Raw genomic sequence first — 12,195 nt, 5'->3', positions numbered from 1 at the left:
CTGAGCCCAGGGAAGTGAGCTGGTGCCATTCTGAACGAATGTTGGTGCTTTATCACTGACTTTTTGCTGGCTGCCTATGGAGAAGTCCAGCTCTCAGGGGTAAGCAGGGGAAGGAGGGGGTACCCGGCCCTTGGAGGGCTCATGGTCTGGGGGTCTTGCATCTGAAAATCAAGATTTCCCAAGTTGATGTGAGCCCCGTACTATGAGCTGCCCAATACCGCCCACCTTGTTCGGAGGGTGATGTGCCCACCTTGGCCTCACCTTCCATGCCAGAGAAAGGGAAATCTTCAGTGGGATCCCATAAACACACGTGCTAACCAGAACAGGGGGCTGTCCCTTGGGCCCTCCCCTTTCTGCCTGCCCTGTCCATGTGATGCTGGAGCAGCGCCAGCCACTCTGCCACTGTAAGAAGCAGGCTAAGCATAAGAGCCTCGGGAAGCTCATGGGGTGACGGGGCGCAATGAGAGCTCAATGAGAGCTAAAGCTGGGTCCCAGATGGCACCACAGAGCAGCTGAGCCACCTCCTGACACCTCTTCATATAAGGGAAACAAACCTTGGTTCGAGCCCCTGTCTCTCTGATTTGAGTCAAAAGCATCTTCCCCAGTGCAGAATTCTGGTGCTTCCCCTCCCAATCTGCCCCTTCTGCAGCCCAGCTCAGCCCGTGGCTCCACCATCCCCCCAGAGAACCTGGCTTCACCTGGTAGTGTCCCAGCTGGGCAGCCCCAGGTCCATGGGAGGCCCCTGATAAACGGAGCTAACTCCAAAACAGACAGATAGGGTAGGGGGGGCCAGTGAGACCTGCCCCACCTTCGGGACTTGGGTTTGGGACAGGTTGGGGATGCCTGGCCTTACCCTCAGTGTACAGTCCCATGAGTGGACACTGGGGGGTCCAGACAGGACCACCTGGTATCTCAGGCTGTCTCTACAGCTCTGACCTGAGGTCCTAGAGGGCAAGGCAAGGAGAGTCTGTGTAAGAGCCACCTCTGATCTGCAAAGACCTCAGGATCCCTGAGGCTACGTCCCCAAAGCAGCTACAGGTACACGCAGGACTCAGCTGGGAGTCAGAGACCCAGCAGCGGGAGAAGGGGGCTCGGGATGCTTTACAGAAGCAGGTGCCGGACAGGGAAGGAGGCCCCCCTCAACATGCCCAGGGAGGTGGAGGAAGGCACCAGCACTGAGGGAGGCGCTTCTCTGCCCAGGACGCCCGGCTCCCAGAGGGAGACTCACCTCCAAGCCCAGCCCCACCCCATCTCGTGTGAGTGACGAGGGGGGTACTGCCCTCCCTTCTCCAGGATCTGACGCTGGCAGCCTTGACACATCTGGGGACTGACCCCCAAGAGCCCCCAGCAGAGAGCACACAGCCTACCACCCAGAGGGTGCAGAGGTCCCCCGACCACAGCAGCCCCCGGAGGCTCTCCCTGGGGTACAAGTCCGTGAAATGCTTTTCTTCTGTCCGCGGAGGTCTGGGTGACAGTGGTCCATCTTCCTCCCATACATGTGCAGTCTGGCTCGGCAGGGCTTCTGTCTCCCCTCGGACATGCTCGCCTCAGGACGGGGGCTGTTCATTTCTGCATCCTCCCCGTGCACCGGGCACAGGCCCTGATGCCTGACTCCCCAAGACAGGACAGCCTCCCCCCAGGACGGCCCCAGGCCAACTCGCCACAGGACACAGGACACAGGGACCACGCGTCAGGGAGCCACTGGAGTGTGCTCGGTGAGAAGAGCCCCGTGGGCTTGGTCGTGGTGTCCTGTAATGTCCTTCCCGTCTCCTGCTGCCTTCCACACCCGGCCCCGCCCTGCAGCCCTTGGGCCTTTGCACGTGCTGTGTCCCAGGGTCATCTGCCCACCCTTGAATCCCACCTCAGATGCCCCCTCCTCCGTGAAGCCCTCCTCTGCCCCCACACCATCCCCGAGAACCTGAACATGCCTTGGACATGCAGTATGTCACACCAAGGCAGATCAACAGGACAGCCAGCCATGAACCAGTTGTTAGGGACAAAATAGCGGCTGCACCTGATTTAGCCTGATGAGAGTCTACACCAACCACCCAACCACATTAACCTGACAGCTGCCTATGCTCTCGTCCACGGTGTCTCGTCCACAGCGTGAATATAGCTCAGGGCCGCTTGCCACTTCCTGGCCTTGAGGGAAAACTGTTTTTTTTTCTTCAAACTGCACCCTTGAAGACTCTGAGCCCCAGATCTGTGTACAGTGGCCCAAGCATGTGGCCCCCATACAAGGCCACCTTGTTGCAGTCTCCAGGCCACCACTTGAGCTGCTCCCAAAGACTTTGCAAGTGTTCTCTTCTTCGAGGGACTGAGCATTAAATCTGGGGTCAATCTTGGGATGGCCCAAGAACATAAAGGCCTCCAGGATATTCTCTCAGTGAGAACAAATTTGTCAACAGCTGGACGCTTTTCTCAACACTTTGGCCCCAGGAGAATTCTCCTCAGCCAGCCCTGTGTGCCCATGGCACCCACAGCTCCCTGGCCTTGGTGCAGACCCCAGCAGAACAGTGTCCAGGGGGATCACGTTTGGCTTTGAAGGAACCAAAGGTGCCCCTAGTCATCCCAGAAAGAATTCAGGCCCTAAGAGCAGACACCCCCATGGGCTCCACCCGGTCCCTCCCAGGCTGCATCTCAAAAGAGAGACTGCCACCATGCAAAGCCCTGCCATGCCCAGAGGCCCAGGGACTGGAGCGTCTGGGCAGATCCTGTCATCGCAAGGAAAGGAGCCCCAGGAGCCATCTGTCCCCTCCTTTGTGGTCCATGGCTGCCTACGTGCTCTCTGAGGCTCTGGGCGTCTGTGAGGCCACCAGTCAGTGCTGGTGGCCGTGCAGGTGGCCGTGCAGGTGGCCTTGCCGGGGCGTGAGTCCCACGGCTCACCCACAGCGGCGCTGCCAGTCCCACTCCCACCTGCCAGGCCCCCTCCTGGCCTGCTGGGCCCTGTCCTCCCTCACCGCCCAGGGCAGCCCCTTGTCACCAGAGCAACGCCAACCACCCCCCTTGTCCTTCCCTTTCTTCCAGGAGCAGGTGCTCCCAGGTGGTCTCGTGGTCCCCAGAGCTGGTGGAGGAGACCGCCTTCAGCAAGGGTCACACTGCACTGTAGGGGCAGAACCAGAAGCCCACTGGCCAGGCTCGGGTTCCACGGGGGTTGGGCCGCAGGGACTGGGCAGCATCAGCCATCGATAGAGGCTTATAGGAAAGGCCTGGGGTCGCCAAGCTGCATCTGAGCTCCTTCTGGACTGGCACCCTCTGAATTTTAGGCTGCCACTCAGTTCATCATACCCTGAGCCCCAGAGTGGGCCAGCCATGCGCTTCGGGGCGGTGGGGGGGGGGGGCGGCTGTGGACGCCCTGTTGGTCTACCTGACATGGGACTCTCCAGGCTGTCACCTTGAAGCCTCTGTCCCCAGCAAAGGCCTTCCATGAGACGCATGATCAGGACAACACAGCAGCCCATGAGCTGGCCGCAATTTAACTGGGCTACCTCGAGGCCTGCCCCCAGTAGGGCCGAGCGAGGCCTGCCCCCGTGGGGCTCCCTCCAGGCCCTGTCTCTTCCCTTCCTCCTGCTGCACAGGTGCACGGTCTCTGTGTCTGTAGCCCTGACTCTACTTCTCAGTTTGTGTCTGATACATCTGTCTCTCCACCTCAGCGTCTCTCTGCACCATGCAGCCTGCACTTCTGTCTCTTGTCCCGTTTCCTTGGGTGCCTCAGTCTTGGCCTCAGGGCCCTGTCCTTTCCCCCCACGGTTCTGTTCTGACCCTCCCCCCCCCCACAGATTCCCAGACAGCCGGCGCCCCAGTGCCCCTCTCCCTCTGACCTGCCCCTCCCCACGTCCGTCTTGTGTGTCTAGGGCACCCTCTCTCCAACCCCACACCTGCTCTCTGTTTCTCGGGTCCATCCCTCTGGGTCTGGGTCTGGGTCTGGATCTGGGTCTGTCTCTGGACCTCTGTCTGTACGCACTCATCCTAAGAGGCCAAAATGATGCCCATCCAGGGGGAGAGAAAGCACAGGAAAAAAACACAAGGTCTCGCCCTGGAGGTCAGATGCAGCCCCCAACCTCAGCAGTGGACGACAAGTGGTGGGGGGCAGCGCCTGGCGGGCACACCCCGGGGCTGGCTGCTGAGAGGGTGCGCCAAGGCACCTCTGCTGGCTGCCCTCACCCCCCCACTTGCCGCCTGCCCCGTTGCCACAGCAGGAGAAACTTGGGGCTGACATGGAACAAAGGGGATCCAGGCTGGCAATTACCCAGCTAATTCCAGCCATGTAGACAGCCAAATCAGATACTTCAGGTTTCTTACAAACCCACCTCAGGGCCTCAATTAGCCACCTAATTAATTATCTGTACCAGCCTGGGACCGGCTGGGTGGGAACATGGATGGCTCCCGGTGCCAGGATGCTTGTCCCTGAATCATGTCCTGGTGACGTAATCATTATAATTAGACCCAACCTGCAGCCTACCCTTGACCACAGAATCCCAGGAACAGGGGCCCCGGGCCAGGTCCAAATGTCTTTTCATTTGTGGCAGCAGAAATGCAGCCATTCTGCAAAAGCCAAGCCCACCCACAGGGCCCCTGTCCGGGTTTGGTGGCACGGCCCCGCCATCCTGCGCTCCGTTGCCAGCACAGCAGCCCCCAGCCGCTCCCCAGCTCTAGCAACGAGGTCCCGATTCCTCCCACCCCTGCAGTGGCACCACAAGGACGGCCTTGCCACACATCACCTGACTCACGCCAGGCTGTGCACGGTACCAGGTCAGGGTGTGGCCCACGGAGGCCACCAGAGGGAAACATCCCAAATGGCAGAGTCAGGAGCTGTGGCCACAGGCTCCCAGCCCAGGGAGCTCCGGGGAGCTGGTGTTCCAACCAGGGGCGCTGGGGCCCACAGGATGGGCCCCTTGGGCCTCGGCTGACCAGACGGCTCTACCAAGACACACCTATCCCAGTGCAGACTTCAGCCCATTGCCCTGCCCACCTCCTAGGCCAGCGTCTCTGGCCTCAGTGACGACTCTGGACGAAATAGGCACCGGATTCCCTTCAGATAAGAGTCAGCAGGGTTAGAAGGGCGGCCCCCTCCCCACACAGCTGCCCTGCCTCTGTGGCAGGGGGCCAGGGACACACCAGCCATCTTGGCCTCTCCCTTGTCCCTGTGCTCAGCCAGCCCTAGCTCCCTGTGCGCGCTGCTGTCCCCACCCTGGGTGAAACCCAGGGGGTCCTTGCTGGACACCACAGATCCAGCTCCGGTCCCCCACCCCCACTCCGCCTGCTGCAGCTTCCCATGGCTCTGCTCACCAACAGCAGAACCCCCATGGGGCCCACCAGACGCTGCCAGTTAGGATTGGCCCTTGGTGCCCCTGAAACTCACCCCCCGCTAGCCTCCCAAAAGCGAGGGTGCTGTTGCTTCACCCTTGACCCCAGCCTCAGCACTGTCTGGTGGGCTCTGCCCTGAGCACGGTACACCAGTGTACACCCTCCCCCACTCCCCGTGCTGGCCAAAGCAACTTGGAGGTGCTGGCTTTGGTTCCTACCCCTCTTCTCCCTGGCTCTGTCCTGAGGGAGGGAGCGGGCAGGTGTGTTTCCGGGGACGTGCAATGAAGGCATCTGTGAAGTCTGAGGGTGATCACGTGGTACCCCCGTGTGTCTGCATGCCATTGTGGGTATGAGGCCAGCCGGGTGCCTTGTGCCCCCACGCCCCCGACTTCCTACCTCCCAGGGCCTGTTTCATCACGAACTCCATGACGATGGCTTTGATTCCTCAGCAGCTCCTCCAAGGGTCCGAACTCACATCCAAGTGTGGTGGGGAGTTCTCTGCCTGGGGGAGAGGAAGTGGTCACAGGTCACCCTGGCGAGGCCTGGGGGAGGGCTTTTTGCTCATCCCTACCCGAATACCCCTGAGCATGGGTCTGTGGTCTGGAGAGAGCATCCTTTGTTGATTCCCCCACCTCTATGGCTGGACCCCGACACTGACAGGGACACCTGAGAGGGTCTGGAAGGGTCTCAGTGGAAGAGGGTTTCCACCCCACACCTTGACCAGGGCAGGTAGATTCCAAGACCCCAGCTGGACCTGCAAAGTGGCCTCACGTGGCCCCTGGTTTTCTGAATCCATCTTATGGTGGCTACTGCAGCGATGGGGGCGGGAGAGTGCAGCTCAGAAGGAGCCGGGCTGTGTGAAGCCGGGGCAGACTCAAGGGGTGTGTGAAGATGACTGGCCCTTCTGCCTCCTTGGTGGACCCTGGGCCACAAGGGGGTGGGGGAATCCATCTAAGAGACAGGAAGGGCTATGGTGGGGTGGCGCCAGAGTGGATGCCCCTTCAGAGAGGTCTCTTTGGCTTCTGACAGAGGAGTCTCAGGGGCAGGTAGACCAGGCTCCACCCAGGGGAAATTCGAGGGCCCACTGCCACCAACCCGCAGCAGAGATTCAGGAGAGACTGCAGGAACCCAGCCTTCAGGGAAATGGAAATTGGGGGTCAGACCGCCCCCCTCCACCTGCGTCTGCACGGGTGGGGCGCTCCAGGGTTCAGGTCAGCTGAACTCTGGTGGGGAGGGGCTGCCTGTAGGATAAAGCAGCTCCAAGTCCCTTCCCTCCCCACTTGTGGGGTCTCTCCTGGCAGGGAAGCCCAGGGCTCTGGAGATCCAGTGTTTTACGGTGTTTTCCTCTGCAGACGAAGGAGACCCGCGTTTGTGCGGCCTGGGGAGGGCTGGCTGGGTGGGAGTGCCCCCGCCTCCCCGCAAAGCGCTGGCGCGCAGGGGCGCCCTTGCCGCAAAGCAGATTCTCTTCCAAACTTCTCCCCTGGCTCCTGAGGCGGTGGGGAACTCAGGCCCCAGCCACAGAGAGGCTCGGGGTGCTGCTGGAGCTCCCCCAGGCTTCCCATTGCCTCCCCGCGCGGGCCGGGGCTCCCGCTGCCGCCGCACCCCTTGGCTTTGCGGGCGGGCGAGTTGCCCGGCTCTGCTGAGCGGCCCTCAGGCGGGAGCGCGCCAGGAGAAAGAGACACAGGACATGGGAGGGGAAGGGGAGACGCGCAAGGCAGGAGCAAGAAAGAGGGAGGACGCGGGCCGGGACCACGGGGCCCGCTTCAGCACCGCGCGGGCGGACAGCGCCCACCCCGGCCGAGTGCGCGCGGGAAGGGGCAGGCTGGGCAGGGGGCGGCCTGGAGTGGGGTGCGCGCGGGAGCGTGGGTTACCTTCCCGGGGCCGGGGTGCGGGCGGGCAGGCGCCTGGGCAGTCAGTGGCGGAGCGCGCTCGGGCTGGCCGGGTCCATGTGGCGCCCCGGGAACTGCGGCGGCGGCTGAAGGGCACGGCGAGGAGGGCGCGTCACATGGAGGCGCACCCCGCCCCCCGCCCGCGTCCGAGCGTGACGACGAGGGCGGGGCCGCAGCGGCGAGGCGGGCGCCCGCGGGGGGCGGGGGCGGGAGCGACGGAGCCGCGCCCCCCTCTCCACTCCCAAACCCTGCCCCCTCGCCGGATTCGGTGGAATCCAGGAGCCGGCGCCGGTGACCCTCGCCCGCCCAGCAGCTTAGAATCTCAGATACTGCCCCCACCCCACCACCACCATGCGACCTCCTCGGTGTGGACCCGGGCGGGGGTCACCCTCCTCGCAGACAGGGTCCCACAACCCCACGCCCGCGCCCGTGCGGGGCACCTCGTGAGCGCAGGTGGGACCCATACGTGCGCAACCCTCAGTGGCAAAATCTCTCTCTTTTCCGGCCGGAGGGGAGAGGCCTGGGGGCTGGGGGCCGCGGCTCCCCTCCCCATTCCACTTCACCAGGGCGCGCAGGGGAAGGGGTTCCGGTCGCCTCAGCAACAGTGAACCGGACCCGGACCGGTGCCCCTGCGCGCTGCCCGCGACCCACACCCCGCCGCTCTCGGGGCCCTCGGGATCCCAGGGCGGGAGAAGGGAGCCCCCAGACTCTGAAAACCCACCCACCCCTGGCGGAGAGAGAACCGCAGCCCGGCCCGGATCTACTTTTCAGTGTGATAGCGTCTGAGAGAGGGAGAAAGCCACCCCGAGTTTCATTTCAGTGGGACGAAGGCGGGAGACCCCCGCCCCCTCGGACGGCCACCGCAGCTGCGGCGGGAGAGGAGACGCGCGCCGAGTGCGACTGGCGCCGGCGGCGCAGGGCGGGGGGCCCCTCGCGGGGCAGGGACGCGTGAAGGTCACTGCAGACAAGGGCCGCTCCGCCCAGACTGGCCCCGCGGCCCCGCCCTCCCCCGGGCCTCCAGGATTTCCCCGGCGGCAGAAACCGCACTGCGGAGAGAGCCGGGTCGCCGCAAGGTCGGAGGCTAAGCCTCCAGTCCCGCCGCCCCTCCCGGGGGTCGGGAGACCCCACCCAGCAGCCGGGGCACGCGAGTATTGAGAGCGGTACTATGGGGAGGGGCTGCGGCTCGGCGGCGGTCCGGGTCTCAAAGAGCAGCGGGGTTGAAATGTTGCTCGGGCTTCTGACCTCCTGGTTGGTGGGCAGACAACCCGGGTGGCCACTGCATTAACTTGTCACCGACCCCTCCCGACTGAGTCAGGACTTGCAGGACCTGGGGTGGAAGAGGCAACCCCGGAGCTGCTTCTGCCCCGCCCCCCACCCCGGGGAGACCACGCCCCCTGCTCCTCTCCGCCCCTCCCCTCAGCTGCCCCCAGAAGCTCAGACTCGGCTCTGGAAGACTTGCAGGCCCAGCCTGTTTGTTGGGCGCTTCGGCTCCCAGCTCCCACCCCTACTGTGCCTGGCAGTGGCCCGGCAGGGGCCCAAGGGGAGGGTACGGAGGAAGCCAGCCCTGCTCCCTGGGAGTGCGGGTCAGTCTCCACTCAGCGGCCGGTCTGGTTAGCGAGGTTCCTAGGGACCCTGCAGGAGGCCCGCGTCCCAAGACCTACAGCTCAGGACATGCAATGATGCAGCCTCTCCGGATCCCAGGGCCCCGGGGTCTGGCCTCAACATTCTCACTTTGTCCTGCTGACAGGTCCTGTCACTGAGATCTGGGCCAGGAGGTGAAAGGGGAAGGGGTGCTGCCCGAAGGGGACAGAACATAAGACTCAAGCCAGGGCTGCAGGGAGCCCCTGGAGCTGGCCTGCCCAGACTGCCCCCCCAGGAATATGAGGAGCACACATCTCATCTCTCCCCCAGCCCATCCGTAGAGGTGGCTTATAGCTCTGGGCCTTAAACAGGTCTGGAGATGGGCATTCTGTGGTCAGCTGTTCCCAGATGTGTGAGGGTCTTGAGGGTCTACCTTGAGCCCCAGCTCAGGATCTGCCCAGGCTGGGCCTTTCCAGGGTCCTCAGAACCTGAGTGTGGATGCTGGAGGGAGAGGTCTTGCCCAGGAAAGAGCTCACTTCCCACTGGACCTCTTCCCTCAACCCCTGCCACCAGATGGACCTGGAGGATGAGCCACAGCTGATCTCCTGTGTCAACCCACGGAGGACCCCAGAGGTGACCTCAGCGGAGTCCACAGCAGGCCCCACAACCCATGACCCCAGGTACCCTCATGAGCCACCTGAGGGAGATGCCCCGTTGACCGTAGGGCAGCCAGGTTGGGCAGGGTCCTGCCGTGTCGTGTCAGGGCAGTGCAGGCTCATAGAACAGAGGAGTACAGAGGTCCTGACGTCAGACCCCAGATGCTGTCTGGCCCTCCCAGTGCCTCCCTGTCCCTCTCTCTGTCATTCCCCTCCTACACTCACCGCACCCACACGGTGACCCTCCTCAGTTCTCACAGGTGCCCAGGCCCTGAGCTGGGGGTGCGTGGCCCAACCAGGACTCAGGCTCTCCCAGGGTAAAGAGACAGTCCGGGGTCAGAGCGACTGGTGCCCCACTCCGGGAGAGGGAGGCTGGGCAGCTGTGGAGCCCGAGAAGGGCCAGCTCTGGGCAGGTGGTGAGGACGTGAGGTGAACCAGCTGCGAACTGCCCCCCTGCCTGGTCTGCTCCCTTGGTGGGGGAGGCAGGGCTGCACGTGGTAGTATTGGTGGCCCTGTGAGTGCCCAGAAGAGGACCTGGGTACTGGTGAACCGTTCCCAGACCTGCAACCAGCCACAGAGAGGTGGGAGCTTAGCAGGAAACTTCCAAATAGCTGAGGAAGATCCAGGAGTGAGTTCAGAAGGCACCTGGATGTGGGCGCAGTCCAGGGTGGTGTCAGGGCACAGAGGTGGTGGTCCTGGGCTGTGGGTGGATTCCAGGGAGCCAGCATGATGGGAAGGGTATCCCACCAAGAGGTTAGCATTTGGGACATGCGTGTTTGGACACAGCCAAGGCCTGGCGGTGGGACCCTGGCCAGCCGGCAGCACGGGTATACAGCTCCCAGCCCAGCCCTCTGCAAGCTCTCGATATGCATGACCCTCCAGACTGGCCCCTCGAGGCCAGAACCCCTGATCCAAAGCAAGGTTTGCCGAAGACCATAGGATGCTGAGTTTGGACCCCCTGCCATCCAGAGTCCCCTTTGTAGCCTCCAGAGTCACTCCAACTGGCAGAAGAGAAGAGCTGGCCACCCTGCCCCAGCCCTCCCTGGAAGCCCCTCCCGGGGGCCCCTTTGCTCCCTCCAGGGAGGCCTGGCACCTACCAGCCCCATCTGTCCCATGGAGGGTTGGCCATGGCTCCCACACCCCAGGGCACCATCCTGCTCCAGCCCGGAGAGGGCCCTGGAAGCACCTTCAGGGGTTGTTGGTGTTGCTCTTCAGTTTTGGGGTGGGGTCTGGCAGGGGGCTGCAGGCTCCTCAGGAGGGGCTGGGAGGGACTTTTGGCACTCATGGGCTTGCCCAGAAACTTCAAATGCAAACTTAATAATTTAACACACTGAATGATTCAGTCCCCAACGGTGGCGCCTTCCGCACTGCTGGTTTCCTGCTGGATTTTATTACTGCTTGGAGGGTACTAACACGGGAAACGCAGGGCAAAGTGAGACCACGGTTGTCTTTCCTCAGAGCTGGGGCTAGAACCATGACTCTGAGTGCAGGGGACCTTGTGTGCCTGCCTGATGCCATGACCCCTTCGCTTGCCACCGTGGGCAAGAAACGCCTAGCCTCTGGGGTCCCATCCTGGGTGCTGGGGCACACTAGGCCTGGTCAGGGTCTTGTGACGAAATGCACTTTCTTCCTAACCATCTGGTTCCACAGAGGCCCTGTCCCCATCCCCAACAGACAAGCGGTCCCCTAGCTCCCCACCAGGAACCCCACGGACCCACTTTCCTGAGGAGCTGGGCTCAGAGCACTGCCCTATTGGCCTCAGACCCCAGCTCCCAGACTCCGGGCGCTGTCTGCCTTCCCTCACAGGGCCTTTCCCTGAGCCCAAGGTCATCTCACTCCCCAGCTCCATGCTCATCTCGTGTTGACCAGCGCCTTCCTCTTCGCAGGCTCCGGTCACTGCCAACACAGCCCTGGGGCGGCGGGGCGGGGGGGGGGCGGGCGCGGGCAGAGCTGGTGGGGTCTCTGAGCCACCTGCAGGGTATCAGAACGTGGAGGCATGCCTTTCAGAGATGCTCAGGGAAAGGGGCAGTGCAGGGGCCGAGGGAAAGCACAGAGGGGTCAGCAGGGGCTGTGAGGCAATCCCCGCGTCCCACCACGGGCAGCTTCCCTAGAGCAGCCCCTCTGTGCTCCAACATAAAAACACCCTGCATGGGCTTGGACATAGAATTCAGCCTCTCGCTGGCTGCCGTGGGGCAGGGCCTGCATAGAGGCTCCAGGACAACCCCAAGTGGACATAGGCAGCCTGGGTGAGGGACGGGAGGCGTGGAGGATGCCGGGGCAGGGATGAGTTTGCTCCTGGAGCTGAAGGTCTCTACCCTCTGGGAGCCCAGGCCTCCAGTGGGGCCTCCGTGCCCCTCACTGCAGCTCCAGAGCCCAGGGGGCTGGCCCTGGGCATAGACGTGCCTGTCCCACCAGGGTCTCCTCCACAGTCACCAGGACAGCGGGCCCTGACACAAATGTCCAGGCTGGATGAATGCCCTGGGGCATCTGTAAGCCTTGGGGGACATCTGGTCACGTCCACTGGTTTGGTGGTGACATCAAGCCGGGGGCTCTGGGCCCCTGACTCTCTCTCTGACCAATGGTCCCTCCCTGGAACCTGGGGGACCAGAGAACCCACCGGAGGACCTCCCTGAGCTGCAGACCAGACGTTCTTGCTCCGCAAATGGCCCCCCAAGTTCTCCTGCCCACCCCCTAAGTTCACTCTGCACCACCCCAGAGGCCTCCTCCACCCTCCAAGGAGCCACCGGACCTGCCCTGAGGAC

Source organism: Eumetopias jubatus, unplaced genomic scaffold (genome assembly GCF_037043125.1).
Source record: "Eumetopias jubatus isolate StellerSeaLion01/CBP00866 unplaced genomic scaffold, mEumJub1_p1.0 scaffold_2, whole genome shotgun sequence".
Classification (NCBI taxonomy): Eukaryota; Metazoa; Chordata; class Mammalia; order Carnivora; family Otariidae; genus Eumetopias; species Eumetopias jubatus.
This window is presented reverse-complemented; position numbering follows the sequence as displayed.